Genomic DNA, 16,727 nt, shown 5'->3' on the forward strand with positions numbered 1-16,727 from the left:
GGGATCTCTTCTGTTCAAACCAGCTGGGGCTGGGTTCTTTATCCCTTCCAGGACCTATCCCTGATAACTCTGGGGATATCTTCTGTTCAAACCAGCTGGGGCTGGGCTCTTTATCCCTTCCAGGACCTATCCCTGATAACTCTGGGGATCTCTTCTGTTCAAACCAGCTGGGGCCGGGCTCTTTATCCCTTCCAGGACCCACGGTCCCTGCAGGGCAATCTCCTGTGCAGGGGCCATCGAGGCTCTGACAGGGGTTATTTTATATTATTGTATTATTATATAATATAATAATATTTATATATCATTATATAATATATTTTTATATATTTATATATTGTATATAATATAATAATTTAGATAATATACTGTATATTATTTTATAAAATATAATAATTTATATAATCTATAATAAAATATAATATTTTATATATTATTATATATTATATATTAATATATTAATATATAATATATACTAATAATATCTATTATATATAAAATATATATAATAAAATAATATAATTTTGTATCTTTTTATATATACTATATATATAAATATAATAATATTTAATATTCCTAGTAAAGAACTGTGATTCCTATTCCCATATCTTTGTCCGAAAGCCCCTGAATCTCAAAATTACAATAATTTGGATTGAGGGGGTCACATCCTCCAGGGAGGCTCCTTCCTCAGCAGACACCTGCCTTCCAAACCAAGGCAACAGCTCCTTCCTAAAAAGTAGAAATCCTAAAATTTATTTATTTATTTATTTATCCTAAAAAATTTATTTATTTATTAATCCTAAAAAAATAGACTTCCTAAAAAATAAAAAAAAAAAAAGAGAAACAGCCCTGGAGATGCCACCCTGGGATCTGCTTTGCCCTCCTGACCTCCCACAAGCAGCTCCCAACGCCCGTGCTGAGCTGTGCTGCTGGAAAAAGCATTCCCGAATTCCACGGCTCGCTGCTCCAGGGGGGGATTCTGAATAAAAGAACAGCAGGTCTGGAAACTTCTCCGGTTTCCAGGAGGTCACAGCAATTTGGGAATGGCTGATGTAAAAATCGGGATGCAGCCAAGGCAGGTCTCAGCTTGGAGAAGGAGTGGGAAGGAATTTGGCTGGTGGAGGGGAAAGGGATGGAAATCCACGAGCAGCTCCCAGCCAATGTAAATGAAATGTTGAGAGAGGCAGCGCAGCTCTGCTGAACTGTTTGGGTTTGAACCCGAATGGAAACTTCACAGTTTGGTCACGTTAAGTCTGGAATAAAAAGAGCAAAATGAATTCCCTTTGCTTTGGCATTGTTTCCACGCTGAGTCTGAGTCCTCTGGCACACCTGGTGCCCCGGGAATGCTCCCTCTCCCATCCCAGTGGATGCTTTTTTCCCAAAAAAAAAGCACAAATTCCTTCTGAAACCTTCAAATCCTCACTCTCACATCTGGTTATGTGCAGCTTTTTGGCAGCTTGAAGAGGGGGCATCTCCTCCTCTGAATCAATCCCACTTCAGCAGCTGAGCTTGTGGGTTTTGCACCTCTGAAGAATCCATTTGTCATTTTTTCTTTAAACTTAAACACAGCCAAGAGAGTGAAATGCTTTGTGCACATGTGGGTTGTTTTTTTTTTTAATGGGTTTCAAAACGAATTTAATGGGTTTCAAAGAATTTCATCCATTTTCTGCCCAGAAGTTGAGCTCAACCTGATGAACCTGATCGAGTGTAAAAGGTTGTTCCAGCACTGGGGTGTCAGAGTTGTTAATACAATTTTTTTTGCCAAATCTGTCTGGTCCAAAGACAGATTTTCACTCCAGAGGAAATATTCCCAATTTAAAAGCAGGGAAAAGCCACCCCCTCTTATAGGGATTGTTGGGGGTGTCACCCCGTGAGGGGACAGACCCCATCCCCTCCTCATCCCTGCCAGTATTCAGAGGGAAAAAGCTGAAATGGAGCAAAATCCAAATCTCAGTCAAGTGGGAAATATTTCCAGATGATCCCCTCACCTGAGAGTATCCAAAACTTCACCCAGAGCCTTGCTGGACGCACCACTTGACCCTGATGTGGGATGGGAGGAACAGCGGGGGCTCCTGATGGCTTTTCAAGGCAGGATTTGGGGATTTGCTGCTCTGTCTGGCCAAAGCAGCTGCTTTTTCCCAGCTCTAGCAGATTCAAAATCCACATTACAAATGGCTGAGGCAGTGGCTTTGTGCCTCGACACAGCTCAGGATTTAAATCCCTTGCGTGTGTTTTGAGAGAGGTGACTGAGGTAAATTTCTGGGATTCGAGGTGTAATTTTTCCTTTATTTTTTTTAGGAAAGAGCTGTTTCTCCTGCAAAATTTTGCTGATTTTTTTTTTGCCTCTTTCGGACTGGGTGAGGATGTTCCTCCCTTTCCCAGGAAGAAACTTTTCCTAAAATCCACCTGACACAGCTCCAGCCGTTCCCTCCCAGTCATCGTGGATGGAAGTGGGAATGGATGGAAGTGGGAATGGATGGAAGTGGGAATGGATGGAGTTTCAACAAGACCAAGGGCCAAATTCTGCTCTTTGACCACAACAACCTCATGGAATGCTCCAGGCTGAGGGGCTGGAGAGCTGGGAAAGGCCCTGGGGGTGCTGGTGACAGTGGCTGGACATCCCCAGGTGTGCCCAGGTGGGCAAGGGATTTTCCTGGATTTTCCCAGGGATGGAGGCAGCAGGATCAGGGCAGTGACTGTCCCCAGGGTGGGCACTGCTGAGGGACCCCCTGGAATCCCGGGGTCAGCCCTGAGCTCCTCAGCTCAGGAAGGACCTGCAGGGGCTGGAGCTGTCCAGGGAATGGAGCTGGGAAGGGGCTGGAGCCCCAGGAGGGGCTGAGGGAGCTGGGAAGGGTCTGGAGAATTCCTGAGGGAGCTGGGAAGGGGCTGAGCCTGGAGAAAAGGAGGCTCAGGGGGACCTTGTGGCTCTGCACAGCTCCTGACAGGAGGGGACAGCCGGGAGGGGTCGGGCTGTGAGGAGAGGGAACGGCCTCAGGCTGGGCCAGGGGAGGCTCACGGTGGGAAAATTCCTTCGTGGAAAGGGTGATTAAATATAGGAAGGGGCTCACCATGCCTGGAGATGTTTCAGGCACTCAGCGCTCAGGTCCGGTTGACAAAGTGATGCCCGGCCACAGGTTGGACTCGACGCTCTCCGAGGTGTCCTCCAGCCTCAATAACGCTGTGATTGAGAATATCCCTGGAATATCGGCTGTGATTGAGAATATCCCTGGAATATCGGCTGTGATTGAGAATATCCCTGGAATATCGGCTGTGATTGAGAATATCCCTGGAATATCGGCTGTGATTGAGAATATCCCTGGAATACCGGCTGTGATTGAGAATATCCCTGGAATATCGGCTGTGATTGAGAATATCCCTAGAATATCGGCTGTGATTGAGAATATACCTGGAATATCGGCTGTGATTGAGAATATACCTGGAATATCGGCTGTGATTGAGAATATCGCTGGAATATCGGCTGTGATTGAGAATATCCCTAGAATATCGGCTGTGATTGAGAATATCCCTAGAATATCGGCTGTGATTGAGAATATACCTGGAATATCGGCTGTGATTGAGAATATCCCTGGAATATCGGCTGTGATTGAGAATATCTCTGGAATATCGGCTGTGATTGAGAATATCCCTGGAATATCGGCTGTGATTGAGAATATCCCTGGAATATCGGCTGTGATTGAGAATATCCCTGGAATATCGGCTGTGATTGAGAATATCCCTGGAATATCGGCTGTGATTGAGAATATACCTGGAATATCGGCTGTGATTGAGAATATACCTGGAATATCGGCTGTGATTGAGAATATCCCTGGAATATCGGCTGTGATTGAGAATATCGCTGGAATATCGGCTGTGATTGAGAATATCCCTGGAATATCGGGATACGGCGGGCGATGCCTTCCCCGTGCCTCAGTGTCCCCACAGCGCTCTCCGCCAGGGGGCGCTGCGCCCGCCGCCTCCCTCACAGCCCGCGCCGCCCTCTGGCCACGCCCCCGCGGCTCCTGATTGGCCAACGCCGCCGCCGCCGCCATTTTCAAACCGCCGCCGCCGCCATTTCTCCCCGGGCTCCATTTCTCCGCCGTCGCCGCTGCCGCTGCCAGCCCCGCTGCCGGTGCCGGTCCCCATGGAGGCAGAGCCCCTGGGCCAGAAAGCCCCTGCGCGGAGACGGGCCAGGGCCAGCACCTCGCCCCCGGCGGGCGGCACCCCCGGTGTGGCCGCTTCCTGCAGCCGGTAGGAGTCGCGATCCCCCCGTGAGGGGCTGAGGGTGACCCGCGGGGCGTGTGTGCCCTCAGAGGAGACCCCGCCGGGCTCCTGTGGAAGGAGGGTCCCTTTAGCTTCCTGACTGCCTTGTGAAGGGAACTCCCGGCCGGTTGTGAGGGGATTTTCCAGGGAAATTTCCTCCTTTCCCATCTCCTAAGGGGAAATCCTCTCCTTAGCTGTGGGAGAATCCTTTGCCTTTCTGCCTGATGAGATGGACGCTTTTTCCTTAGGCTATAACAGCGTTCCCTGCCTGTCCCCTAGTGAGGAGGGGCTTTGTAGCTGCTCCCATCAGGGAATTTTAAAGAGCTGGGAGGGGACACTGTCCCAGCCTGGCCTTGGACACCTGCAGGGCTCCCAGGAGCAGCCACAGCTTCTCTGTGCCAGAGCATTGGATCATCTCCCTCTCCTGGGTATAAAAATCCCCTTCAGCACCAGCTTTTATTCTGTTTTTTAAACCCTTGTGTGAGATATCTGTTACTCTGAGATGGGGAATTTGAGAGATTTTGCCAAGGTCACAGCCTGGAAGGAACTTAGGAAATAATTGACCTTGAAGTTCGGTTCATCTTGTTTGTGTTGACCCCAAAATGCTGCCTGGGTGTGTTTGGAATTTAAACAGATTTGACAGACCCAGATCAGCAGAGGTTGGGATTTTCTGTTGCCCTCAAGGTTAGGAAATGACTTCTCCGAGCGTGCAGGCGATGTGCAAACCTTTTAAGTCTGACAAAAGTGGCTTTAGTTACCTCAGCACAGAGAATTTCTACCTCCAAACGCTGTGTGTGGACAGAAATTTATTCCTGGCGGTGATCAGGGATCAATCTTTGCATCCCAGCTTGGCTTGGAAGGGTGAGAGATGCTCCCGCTTTTCCTCCAGCCTCATTTTTCCCTGGAAATGAGAGGGAGGAAGGTGAGTGGAGCAGTCTCTTGTTTTGAAACCTGGAAAATTTTCCCAGGGGCTGGAGTGGATGTTCTTAATTAGGCGAGAAAAGCAAAGCAAACATTGATGAGCTCGGGTTTTGCGAGCATTGTTCGAGTTCTGGATGGCAGGAGGGTTTGACGGGCTTAGAAAAAGAAATGTTTTCACAGAAAGGTGCCCTTGAAAAATCAAACTAATTAGCAGACTTGGAAAAGCAGAGCCTGATTGGAGGCTTTGGTGGTTTGGGATGGTCGAGGCCAAGGAAATCGGGCTAAAACTAGAAAGGAATGAATGCAGATGAGAATTACAGGTCTTAAACCCCCATCTGGACACTCAAGGAATATCCACGTAAAATTTGGATTGAGAATATCCACGTAAAATTTGGATTGAGAATATCCACGTAAAATTTGGATTGAGAATATCCACGTAAAATTTGGATTGAGAATATCCACGTAAAATTTGGATTGAGAATATCCACGTAAAATTTGGATTGAGAATATCCACGTAAAATTTGGATTGAGAATCTCTGTGTGAAAACAGGATTGGGAATCTCTGTGTGAAAACAGGATTGGGAATCTCTGTGTGAAAACAGGATTGGGAATCTCTGTGTGAAAACAGGATTGGGAATCTCTGTGTGAAAACAGGAGAAAAAATCGTGTAGAACTGGGAATCCATATCGTGTAGACAGCACTTAAATCCTTTTCCCCCCTTCCCCGAGTCCTTTTTTTTCCCCCCTTCCCTGAGTCCCTTTTTTCCCTTCCTTAAATGCCTCTTTTACCTTCTTTAAATCCCTTTTTACCTCTCCCAGGCCAGCCCCCTGCTCTCAGTCCCTTTATTGATCCTGGCCGTGGTTTTGCTCCCGTTGCTGCTCCCAGTATCCAGATGGGATCTCCCAAATCCCAGCTGGCATCACTGGAGCTGTTTGCGTCCCCAGCCCGCCAATAACAGAATTTAAATTGTTTAATCCTTGCAGCTGTTGGGGAAGTGGCAAACTAGGACAGAGTGACAGAGGGTTTGGGGGTTTTTTTAATTTAAAAGAAAATAGACCAAAATCGGGCAGCAGTTGGACTTTAAACTTTAGCCAAATGTGCAAAATCTGTGTTTTATGTCCAAGGGTTTGACTGGGATTTAAGGAAAGGCCTCCTGTCAGAGCCCAGGACATCCCTGTGGCCACCCTGGAGGGTTTGGGGACCGGACAGGGGGTCTGGGGTCTGTCCAGGGGCTCAGGCAGCCTCACACAGAGCCCAGGAGGGCACTGCCTCTGATCCCTGCCATGGAGTGAATGCCCACAGTGTGTGAAGAATCACAAGCCGAGAGAATTCAAAATGAGCAGTAGTTAGTTTATCACAGAGTGTAAATGTAGAATTTAGGATTTTTAGTGTATGGGGTTGAAGAGGTGAGATGGAGGAATTGGGGAGTGGTCCTGTCCTCCTTGTTCTTGTTCTCATCCCCCATTTTCTGCTGAGTTGGATCACAAGGATTGGTTTAGAGTAGAAATGACATGTTAGCATAGGGAGTAGGCATTGGTAAGATTCTGTCAATAAAAAGTTCATTTTGGATGTGTTTGGGCCAGGGAATGGTACAAAGGGTCCGGGACCCTCTGACCCGCCCAGTCCCCCGCGTGTCCTGCTCTGCTGGGGACGCCCTGCAGAGCTGGGACAGAACTGAGAGATGATGGAGAATAAACAACCCTGGAAACTCGGACTGGGGACTCAGCCTGGCTGCTCTGGCTCCGGGGTGAAACACTGAGGGCAAAGAGAAGACAGAAAACCTCATTTACCTCAGGGAACAGCAACCCTGAGAGCCTCCACCCCCTACTAGACCATGAATATATTCAGTATCTGCACAAAAATGAGCTCAGTCGCTGCTCGTCTGCCTCAGCCCTGGGTGTGTGCACACATCCGTGACGGAGCTTTTGTCCCATCCCTGTAACCCGACCCTGCCCTGGGGCAGCCGGAGCTCGCTCAAAGCTCAGCACAGGCACCCCCGGAGCCCTGCGAGCCTCTGGAGTCCCCAGATCCACCCCGCAGGGCTGGAGAGCGAGGTAATTCCCTTTATTAGCCTTGAATTCGCGGGATAAAACATTCCCCAGCAGTCTCCAATCTGCTGTTCCAGGCGGGTATTTTTAAAGCATCGAATTTCACTCGTGTGATGTCCCAAAGAGAGGGAGGGGACAGAGGATTTGTTGCCGCCTCTTGTTTGTGGTGGCTAAAAAGGGAGGAGACGGTGCTGGAGACGGTGACTTCACCCAGTTATGAACAGGGAATGTTGGATGCTTTGCACAGCTCCTCATTTTCTATTTATCTTTTATTATTTCTTATTTTTTCCCCCCTGGCTGTGCACCTGCAGCTCTTGCATCAGGTTTCAGGTTCAAAAGTGAAATAAGGCTGCAGTGTGCCCACAGAAGGAAAAACAAAAAATGTCTTTCCCAAGGAGATATTCCCTCTTTTTCCAGAGTCTTTCCCAAACTGTAGCAGCACAAGTGGATGAGTGTTTTTCTGTCAACCTTTCCCCCTCAACTCCAGCTGCAAGGAGATGACAAAAAAATTACAAAACTTTTTATCTGGGACAGATAAAACACCATTTATCTTGGGATTTGTTTGTTTGCTCTCTAATCTTGTTCCCAACTTCCCAGATTCTCTGATCTGGAGGTGAATCCAGGTGAAGCTTTCTGAGGGAACCCAGGGAAATAAAGCTGAGGCCTCCCTCCTGCCCCAGACACTTTGTGTTTTCCTGGAGAATGCATTTTTCCTGGAAAATGGCTCTGGAGCAGCTCCTTCCAAGGAATCCTCCAATCCCAGGGAAGCCTGGAGCTTGGAAAGTTGAATTTCTCTCTCTCCAGAGCCAACTGTTCTTTTTGACACCTCGAAACATCAACTCCAACAAGATTAATCCCAATTAATTGGCTGATTTGGGATTCATTGTGGTTTTATGGAGAGTGTGAAGAGCTCAGGGCTGAGAGAGCCAGGCCAGGCAGCTCCTTCTGGGATCAGCCCTGAGGATTGGAAAGGAGCAGGAGAAGAGCTCAGAGTTTGGGGAGAATTCTCAAAGAGAATTTTTTGAGAGCTCTCCCGAATTCTCAAAGAGAATTTTTTGAGAGCTCTCCCGAATTCTCAAAGAGAAATTTTTGAGAGCTCTCCCGAATTCTCAAAGAGAATTTTTTGAGAGCTCTCCCGAATTCTCAAAGAGAATTTTTTGAGAGCTCTCCCAAATTCTCAAAGAGAATTTTTTGAGAGCTCTCCCAGATTCTCAAAGAGAATTTTTTGAGAGCTCTCCCAGATTCTCAAAGAGAATTTTTTGAGAGCTCTCCCAAATTCTTAACCTTGAGCTGAACCCATTTAAAAAGTCCAGGTTTACCCTTGCACCTTTCCCTGTGGGATTGCTGGATTAGCCTGGCAGGGATGAAGAAGGGAGAAATGTGAATTTTTTGGTGACACCCTGAGAGGTTTAATGTGAGTTTAACAATCCCCTTCCCATCCCTGCAGGAATTTTGTCAGGGAGAGCTTCACCTCTGGAGCAGCAGCATGGAATTGTTCACTCCTCACCAGGGTTGGCTTTAACGAGAGACTCCTTCCTGAATTATATATTCCAAAAAAGCTTCTAAAAACCCTCCCTGCTCACCTGCACAAGCTGCAGTAAATCCAGTTTATTCTGATTTATTCCCTCGCACATTTACCCCATGAAAGGCGGCTCTTTGCTGGCCCTGCCAGGGCCGAGTGCTTTTGATGCCGATGCTTTTCTCGCCTTTCTTCTCCTTAATTCCGCCTTTTCTGCCAGCGATGTTTGTTTTGTTTGCTCTTGGTCTTGGCTGCCATGAAAGCTCCGTTCCAGCTGATTTTCTCTGCCTCATGAGGAGCACAAACATCACTTTTCCTTGCCATTATCACATCAAAAGTTCACCAGAACCGAAACCTTCCCTCCCCTGAAGAAGGTGCTGATTAAAACGCAGCACGTAAGCTTAATTGGAAGCTCCAAGCTTGCAGAATATGTCCAGAGGCTCCCGTTCCCAGTGTCCAGAGGCTCCAGTTCCCCAGTGTCCAGAGGCTCCAGTTCCCAGTGTCCAGAGGCTCCAGTTCCCCAGTGTCCAGAGGCTCCAGTTCCCCAGTGTCCAGAGGCTCCAGTTCCCCAGTGTCCAGAGGCTCCCGTTCCCAGTGTCCAAAGGCTCCAGTTCCCCAGTGTCCAGAGGCTCCAGTTCCCAGTGTCCAGAGGCTCCAGTTCCCAGTGTCCAGAGGCCCCAGTTCCCAGAGGCTCCAGTTCCCCAGTTCCCAAAGGCTCCAGTTCCCAGTGTCCAGAGGCTCCAGTTCCCCAGTTCCCCAGTTCCCAGAGGCTCCCGTTCCCAGTGTCCAAAGGCTCCCGTTCCCAGTATCCAAAGGCTCCAATTCCCAGTTGTTTTGTTTGTTTTAATTTGGGATTTTTTGTTTGGGTTTTTTTGGTTTTTTTTCCAAAAGCAGCTTGTGAGTGTCTGGAGTGGGAGGAACCCACAACCACTGCAGGCTGCTGTCCTTCCAGAGGCCTCAAACAATTCCCAGGAGTCTCCCAAATTATGAATCCATATTTTGGCCTGAAATCACAGGAAAAGGCTGTTGATAATTGAGGAATCATTGGGTAAAAAAAAAAAAAAGTCAAATAAGAGTTTTTAAGGGTTAAAACCCAACTTGGCTCCTTTGTTCCTTGGGCTTCTCCTCAGCTGTCCTTGGCACAAAAATTCCACAGTGTTCCTGCAACTGGGAGAGGGTTGGGAAGAAATTATCCCTGAAACTGAGTGGAATCATTTATTTAAAAAAAAAACCAAATAAGTTTTTAAGGGCTAAACCCTCACTTATGTCCTTTGTTCCTTGGGCTTCTCCTCAGCTGTCCTTGGCACAAAAATTCCACAACGTTCCTGCAACTGGGAAGAAATTATCCCTAAAACTGAGTGGAATCATTCATTTAGAATTAAAAAAAAAAAAAAATCAAATAAGAGTTTTGAAGTGTTTAAAGCCCACTTGTGTCCTTTGTTCCTTGGGCAAGAATTCCACAATGTTCCAGCAACTGGGACAGGGCTGGGAAGAAATGATCCCTAAAACTGAGAGGATTTGGCTGTGATTTGTGATGGTTTTACCAGGATATTCCCTGATTTTACCAGGATATTCCCTGATTTTACCAGGATGTTCCCTTTTTGCTTTTTCTGGGTGTTTTTTCCCCTTTTCCCTTCCTTTTCTTTACCTGTCAATATTTTACATTTTCATTTCTGCCTCTCTGCTCCCGCCTGAGGGAGCAGCAGAAGATCTGGGGAGCCTCAAAGCACAAAAATTAAAGGAAATTTTCAAAATGCCCAAGAAAGGAAAGCAGAGATAAAGCAATAATATATAGAAATAAGAATTATTCCCAGATAACAGGACTGGGAAGGAATGGTCAGTTATTAAAAGTTAATTAAATTAAGCTTTTCTATTCCCATTTTTTTAATACAAATTTCCTGGAAAGCAGCTGCAGTTTAATGGAATATTTACATATCTAAATCCATTTGTTTAATTTAAATTTTTGCAGCTTGGTTGGTTCAGTTGGGGAACTTCAGCCCTTTGCTGTGAGAGATACAAATAAGTCCAGAATTATTTTGATTTCTCTGCCCCTGGAATGCCAGGAAATGTCTTGGATTGTGGTGTCCCCACATCCTGCTGAGGAGAGAAACGCCTCATTAAAGGTGCTGCCCTAACTGGAATTAATTATTAATCATTATTAATTATCTCACCAAACCTTCAGCTGCAGTTATGAGCGGACAGGAAGGCAAGGTTTGATCACAGCAATTTTATTGGGTTTATTTATTGGTTTCCTTTGAAGTCTGCCCAGAAATTAAAGTGAGCTGAGGCTCTCCCAGTCATTAAAGAGTGAGGAAAAAATTCAAATTATTCCAGCCCTGACTCTCAGATGTTTGGGTGGATCCCAGGTGGACAAGGGGATTTTTTTTTCTCCTTCAGCAGCATCCTGTGCTTATCCAGGAGTTCTCAAAATAAAAGGGATTTATGCTCTGAGAATATAAAACACATTTCATAAAATAAAACATTTTTAAGTCCTGCAAGCACCACCTCTGCCCCATTGGGTGTTCTCTGTTCCCCTTGATTTTGGTGAAGGCAAAGAAAACCCAGACCAAACAACAACAACAAAAGGCGTGGGGCCAAAAATCTCTTTGGAATTGCAAATTCCTCGCGTGGGGGTGGAGGAAGAACTCCAGGCCGAGTTTTGCTGCAGGTTTGAGCAGGAATTCCGAGGATAAACAGCACCAGGCTGTATTCCTGTGGGGCTGGGATGGGACTGGGGGCTCTGAGAGGAAAAGAAAAGCTTAAAAACCCCAAAAACCTCGTGGAGATAAATCCTGGAGTGTGGGGAAAGGTTTAAACAGGATTCCCTTTCCCGGGCATTATTCCAGAGGTTCCAAGCTCTGCTCCTCCGTTTTCCCTCTTTTTTCCTGGAGCACTTTTCTCCTTCCAGAGCCACCTCTGGCTCAGACAGAGCTTTACAAAAATTCCTTTTCCTTTCCCTTGAGCTGAAATCCTTCCTTTCCCTCTAGGTGTCACCAATGGATCGGGAATCAGAGCTTTTCCTTTCAGTTCCAACCACAGGGCTGGAATTTCACTCCTGCTTTGAGGGAAACATTTAATATTTCCAATAATTCACTGGTTGGGATTGATTTTGTTTTACTGAGTCAAACACAGCAAGGCTGAAAGGGAATAATTCCTTAATATTAAAAGGTGATTTTTTTTCCCCTTTCCTGCACTAAATTAATAGAATTGGGTTGGAAAATCCCAAAGGATTTTAAGGATCTTAAAGCTCATCTCGTTCCTTACCACGGGACACCTCCACAAGCCCAGCTTGCTCCAAGCCCTGGTTTTAAACACCCTTAAATATCCTTAAATGTCCTTAAATATCCTTAAATATCCACCCTGGCTGCTGCCACATCCCTTTCCTGAACCTTTGCACCTCCAAGGTCGCCTGGAGAGAGGGAATTTCAAACAAGGGAATCAGGAAAGGTGCCCAGGACGCTCCAGGCTCTGACCCGTGGGTGGGCTGGGAGCCTTCCTCACCTGCTCTTCCCTTGAAAGCTCCCGAGCAGAATTGTCTGGGTGGTTTGGGAATCACAGAGACCACAAGAGTTGATTGATGGAGGTGCAATTAAACTGATTTACTAATTAAACTGATTTCCCTCCCACACACGCCGAAAGGGCTGCAGACTTTGGAACTGCTGCTCCCTGGGATCACTTACAGGGCTTGGCTCAGTTTAAATGAGCTTTAAAGAGGTTTTCCAGTGAATCCCAGTTTGAAGCTTTTCCAGTGACTCTGAGGGATTTCATTCCTAGAGGGGATTTTTTTTTAATTCCAGTTGTGTTCATGAGTGCCTTGAACTCCTCCTGTGGCTGTCCCTGTGTCCCTGAGGTGTCCAAGGAGACACAGAGGTGTCCCTGCCCACGGAATTGGAGGAGTTTTTAAGATCCCACCCAACCCCAAAGGGTTTTATTCTGAACTGGTTGAAAAATATTACCTGGAGCACTAGGAGGCATTAATTAATTAATGACCTGCACTCAGAGTCCTTCACTAATGACCTTGCTGTTTGATCCATGGGACTTTGGCCAGTGATCCTGGCAGCAGCTTGCCTTGGATACTGCTGAATTCCTTGGATACTGCTGAATTCCTTGGATATTGCTGGATTCTTTAAATATTGCTGAATTCCTGAAACCCCTGGGGGTTTTTAGCTGCTTCATTTTGATTTTTTGGTGATTTCCCTGCAGCTCTTGCACTGTCACTCATCCACGTCAGGGGGCAGCTCTGAGCTCGCTCTGCAGCCCGAATCCCTTTTCCTTGTGTGTGTGAATAATCTTTACAACAGGCAGATTAATTTTCCTACTCACTGTCCAGGAATGTTCTCCTGAACGTGAGGAACCTCTAGTTGAGCTGAGGGATATTTAATAATGGTTTTCCTGTGGCCATGTCTAGCAGACTTTCTCCTCTCTTTAAAAAAAAATCTGCTTTTCCCCCCTGCTCTGGGAGATTTATTTTGTGTGTGGGTGGTTTGTTTGTTGCAAGAACTGGAAATTACTGTAAGGCTTTAATAAAACTCCTTCATTGCTCTCTGATTAAAACGTGCAAACAAACTTCAGGTGTATTTATGTTTCTGCCATGGAAAGAGATGAGAGGCTCTGAACTCTCTCCTCCTTTTCTCCTCGTGTTTCTGCCTTGGCCCCTGAGCTGCTTTTCCCTGCCAGGCTCCATGAAATTATCCCTGGAGGCAGCAGTTCCTCGTCTGCTGCACTAACTGCATTTTCCTGCCTTACTTAATCCTTCACTCTTGTTTTGTCTGAGTTTTAAGCTCTTTTTTTTTCCTCCTCGAAGGCCTTTTTTTTTTAATTTTGTCCTTTCTCTGCTCCTGCCTCCAAAACCTCCGTGAGCAAATAACCAAAAAAAATCCAAGTTTTTCATCCCCACAAGGAGAATTTGGAGTCAAACCTGCTCCCTGCCACCATCCATGTCTAGATTAGGAGAAAAGAAAGGATCTCAAGCTGGAAAATTCACCCAGTGAACCAAATCATTGCAGAGCTGATTTTCCTCTCTTGCTTTCCCATCAGGAAGGGAGAGGAAGGTCACAGGAAAATCAGGAGTTACCCAAATGCACACACAGGGGCAGGGAGGGCTGAGAAAAACTTATTTTGGGTTTTATTTGGGGGTTCTGTGAGTGCAGGTTTAGCTCAGACACAGATCCCAACTCCCTTCCCAAAGTTCAGGGCTGAAATGCAGGAGAAGGGAATCCAGGAATCTCCAAACTGCTGAAAAATGGAGGTGGTTCAAGGTTAAAACAGCCTGGAGAGAGGGAATTTATGAAATCACAGAAGGATTTGGGCTGGAAAATCCTAAAGGATTTGAAGAACCTTAAAGTTCATCTCAGTCCTTACCATGGGACACCTCCACACGCCCAGCTTGCTCCAAGCCCTGTGCAACCTTGTTTTAAACATCCTTAAATATCCTTAAACATCCTTAAACATTCTTAAATATCCTTAAACATCCTTAAATATCCTTGAATATCCTTAAACATCCTTAAATACCCACACTGGCTGCTCAGACACAGATCCCAACTCCCTTCCCAAAGTTCAGGGCTGAAACGCTGCAGGACAAGGGAATCCAGGAATCTCCAAACTGCTGAAAAATGGAGAGGTGGTTCAAGGTTAAAACAGCCTGGAGAGAGGGAATTTATCTTTAGGAAATCACAGAAAAATCTGGGCTGGAAAATCCCAAAGGATTTGAAGAACCTTAAAGCTCATCTCATTCCTTACCATGGGACACCTCCACAAGCCCAGCTTGCTCCAAGCCCTGTCCAACCTGGTTTTAAACATCCTAAAACATCCTTAAATATCGTTAAATATCCTTAAACATCCTAAAATATCCTTAAACATCTTTAAATATCCTTAAATATCCACACTGGCTGCTCAGACACAGATCCCAACTCCCTTCCCAAAGTTCAGGGCTGAAACACTGCAGGACAAGGGAATCCAGGAATCTCCAAACTGCTGAAAAATGGAGGTGGTTCAAGGTTAAAACAGCCTGAAGAAAGCGAATTTATCTTGCCTAAGCACAGCTAAAGTGTTTGAAATGAATGAAATCAAAGAGATCCAGCCCTGCTGGGGCACAGCAGCTCCCTGGGGTGGCTGCTGGCGCTGTCACCTGAGCCCAGGTCGCTGCTGCTGCCTCCCAGCCCTGCCTGTCACCTCAAAACGTGTTTGCTTTTTTGCATTTAGCAAGGGCACAATGAAAGGGACTGTGCTCTGAAAGTAAAAGCATTAAACAAACTCCTTTGTAGAGCAAAGTCCACCTTCAGCTCCTGGTAATGTTTAAATATTTAAAATATGAAGTCACTCGCCCGGGCCTGGTTCTCTTCCATTTTCCCCGTAAATTGTACAGACATTACAATCCCCAGCTCCACCCTGCAGCCATTTCCTGCCTCCCTGCTCCTTTCTGAATATTCCTTTGCTCCTTTCAGCTCCATTTTCTCCTCCAGGATTCCCAGACTGGTCTCCTACCCAAATCTACCCCTGGCCCCGTTTCTTTTTTCTCCTGTGGGATAAATGCTGATCCCCCTCAGCAATGCAGGGCAGCTTTTTATAGCCCCAAAGCCAGCAAGGTGCCTTTCCCTAAGAACAAAGCTCCCTCTGCTCCAGGTGCTGCTCCCAAAAAGGATTTGGGTGCTCAACAGGATGAGCTGACGTTTGTGAGGCTCCTTTTTCCTTCACTTTTGGGGTTTTCAGCTTTATCTGACAACTTTATCAGCTGTATCCCCCTTTTCCAGCCTTTGTCCAGTCCCATCCTGGTCCCACCACGATAATTTTTGGCAGGAATCCTGCAGCTCAAAGTTGTTTCTTTGGGATGTTCCCACCAGGGAAAAAAAAAGGGATTTGACCTCCCCCACCTCAATCCCACTGAATTTTATGGCTTCTGCAGAAGTGGAAAAATGCTGCCTGAAACCATTTTAAATCTGGGCTAAAAAAGGGGGATTTGTGTCTGTGGGCACTCACTGTGTGTTTTCCTGCAGGTTCCCTTGTGATAACTCCTGATATTTATTGGATCAAGCTCGGTTCCCACAAGAACTCAAAATAGTTGTGTGCATTTGAGGCAGCGTGGTCCTCCCTGGCTCCCAGGGCTTCTGGGCACTCGGAATTCCTCTGTGCTGTCCCCAGGGAATGCTCCAAACTGGGCTCACTTGGGGGTGTTTAAATCCCGCTGATTCCAGCTGAACTGTCTGGAAACGTTGGGAAATTTCAACCTTCTCACGGAGCCCTCGAGAGGCTGCTGTGGTGGGAATGAAGGAAAGTCAGGTAAAGTTAATTTGGAAGGGTCGGTGGTTCATTAAAGCATCCAGAGAGCTTCACTCTGGTCCTAAAAACTCTGTGAAAATTCCTTATCTCCCAGTCCAGTGTCTGTGGGACGCAGGGAATCCTGGAGGGATTTCAGTTTCCAACACTTCTCTCTCCTCCCTGGATACCCTCCAGATTCCTCAACCTTCCTTCATGGCATTTTCTAACATCTTTGCACCAACAAATCTGCTTTTATTTTGATTTATTTTTTTTAATTTATTTTGATTTTTTTTTTTTTTAATTTTCTTTGTACTGCTGGTGGTTTTTCCACACCACACAACTCCCTCCTGACCTTGGGACTAAAATTGCTGAAGAACTATTCTGAGCAGTCTTTAGTCAGGCTTTATTCTAAGCCTTTCCAAGTACCTGCTATCAATGTCCAGCTAGGATGACACCAACAAGGCAGGCAAAAATGGATTTATGAACGTTCTGTCTGGAAATTTCAGGAGCTGCTGCCTCCTGAGTGAGATTCATTTCACCTAAAAGCCGATTGCCTAAATCTGAGCCTCGCCCAGGGTTCCCTTATAGCCCCTGCAGCGAGAGAGGCGCCCCGGGGCAGCTCCACATGCCTGGCTGGAGGTGTCACCGTCCCTGCACGAGTGACAGGGGTGACAGCAGTGACAGCAGAGCCGGGACAGCTGCTCCCCGCCGGGGCTGCCGGGTGAGGT

The sequence above is a fragment of the Prinia subflava genome, chromosome 4 (genome assembly GCF_021018805.1).
Source record: "Prinia subflava isolate CZ2003 ecotype Zambia chromosome 4, Cam_Psub_1.2, whole genome shotgun sequence".
In the NCBI taxonomy this organism is placed as follows: Eukaryota; Metazoa; Chordata; class Aves; order Passeriformes; family Cisticolidae; genus Prinia; species Prinia subflava.